Genomic DNA, 2500 nt, shown 5'->3' on the forward strand with positions numbered 1-2500 from the left:
AAGGCAAAAAGAGAGGGCAAAAAGCCAACGGCAAATTCCAACCAGACCCCCAGAGGCACACACCACAAAAAGTGAAGCCAGAGAGAGCCAGACAAAGAGAAGGATAGAGAGAGAGGGAGAGTTAGACCCCCGGAAGAGAATCATAGGTGCTGCGGCCTTTTTCGGGAATGTGACCAGGAAAGAGAGAAACCGACGAGGCCGATACACACATTAAAAATGAAAAAGTAACCATCACCGCGAAGGATTTTCCTCAAAAGACAAATCAGCAAGAAGTATGTCCAATCCTGGGGCCCATCGCCCCTCCAAATTAATGGAGGGGTCGGATAGAAATTTATAGAAATGTTACTTTTGTGAAACCCCTAGCCGACGAGAGAACTCTCACCGGTTTCGAAGTTCCATTTTCACATTCCGACCTGGGATGTTATGACTCCTCGGCCCACACTGCGAACGCGTCCCACACCCCTCCAAGTTTATCAGGAATTTCACCTGAGCTTGCAATAGAGATCGAGCGCGGTGGCGGTCACAGTGGTGGTCGACCAGGCGGAGCTTGAACGGCCTCGGCAAACACTTCTCCCCACCCTCCCAAATGAATGAGAGAATGGCTTGACAATACCGAGGCCATCGCCCCCCGCCAAAAATGGTTACTAGCTCTTGGGACTCGCTGCGACGTTACGCGTATCGGCACAAGACCAACCCTCTTTTTCCAGTCGCCCGCGCACCAAAAAAAATTTTGGCAGCGGGACTCACAATCCTTGACAGCCAGCTCACCATATAATACTCGGCGACCCTCCGCGGGACCTCCTCAGAGGGTCGCGTCGCCGGGAAACTAACCCCCACTCCTCACTGATCCAAGGTAACACGCCAGAAGTATCCAGGTAACCCCAGTAGTATCCAGGTATCCCCCTGCGAACGTCGGTACTGGGCTCAAAGAAGGCAGCGAGCAGTCGGGACCCGTAGGCACCGAGCAACCGTCACCCCCTCACGACTTTTCCCGAGACGCTTCAGAGGAACCCTTCCCCACATAGTACTCTCTGTGGGATTCGGCAGGCCCCCGTCCTACTGCACTAAGGAAGTTCCGAGACACACTTTTTTTTGTGGAAGACCACCCACCCTCCCTGTCCTGCCTGCTATCCCCGCCGCGACTCCTGGTCCCGGCCCTCCTCCCCGACTTCCTCCTTGTCCCGCTGCGAGTCCCGGACCTCCTCCCCACTACCTACTCCCGCCGCGAGTCCCAGTCCCGGCCTTCCTCCTCCTCCTCCTCTTCCCTAGTCCCGGCGCGAGTCCCGGACCTCCTCCCCCACTTCCTAGTCCCGTCGCGAGTCCCGGACCTCCTCCCCCTCTTCCTAGTCCCGGCGCGAGTCCCGGACCTCCTCCTTCTCTTCCTTGTCCTGCCGCGAGTCCCAGTCCCGTCGCGAGTCCCGGACTTCCTCCTTCTCTTCCTTGTCCCGCCGCGACTCCCTAGTCCCGTGGCGAGTCCCGGACTTCCTCCTCCTCTTCCTTGTCCCGCCGCGACTCCCTAGTCCCGTGCGCGAGTCCCGGACTTCCTCCTCCTCTCTTCTTCCTTGTCCCGCCGCGACTCCCTAGTCCCGAGTCCCAGTCCCGCGAGTCCCGGACTTCCTCCTCCTCTTCCTTGTCCCGCCGCGACTCCCTAGTCCCGGCGCGAGTCCCAGTCCCGTCGCGAGTCCCGGACTTCCTCCTCCTCTTCCTTGTCCCGCCGCGACTCCCTAGTCCCGGCGCGAGTCCCAGTCCCGTCGCGAGTCCCGGACTTCCTCCTCCTCTTCCTTGTCCCGCCGCGACTCCCTAGTCCCGGCGCGAGTCCCAGTCCCGTCGCGAGTCCCGGACTTCCTCCTCCTCTTCCTTGTCCCGCCGCGACTCCCTAGTCCCGGCGCGAGTCCCAGTCCCGTCGCGAGTCCCGGACTTCCTCCTCCTCTTCCTTGTCCCGCCGCGAGTCCCGACCTCTTGTCCCGCTCCCTTGCCCAAGTCCCGACTCCTGGCTGTCTCGACTCCTCGTTGGCCGCCCAGTCTTCCGCATAGGTGGAAATAAATAAATAAATCATTTTTTAAAAATCAATTTTAAAATTAACTCCCTGTCTCGACTCCTTGCTGGCCGCCCAGTCTTGCGCCTAGACAGAAATATAAATAAAAATAAAAATAAATTGGTGAATTAAAAATATTAAAGTAATTTAATTAACTGGAATAAGGTAGAAAAATAAAAGGCAGAAGAATACTAAATTGATTTTTTCAAGTGCCACGTGTTACCTTGCTGATGTGGCTGCCACGTGGTAGTCCATGTCATGTCAAAAATCCACTAAATCGTTTACATGTCACTTTGGAGATAAATTTGTGTGTGTGCAATCAATTGGTTGTACAAATATGTTAATGACTTGCTAACTAATGCATCGTACAGGTAATCATTGCCCACTAACTAATCCATCACCACTGAAACTTAATGTCTTCAATTCTTCATCCTTCACACTCCACATCCAATTTATTTTTGTTT

This window comes from Physcomitrium patens, chromosome 6, assembly GCF_059467195.1.
Source record: "Physcomitrium patens ecotype Gransden chromosome 6, ASM5946719v1, whole genome shotgun sequence".
Classification (NCBI taxonomy): Eukaryota; Viridiplantae; Streptophyta; class Bryopsida; order Funariales; family Funariaceae; genus Physcomitrium; species Physcomitrium patens.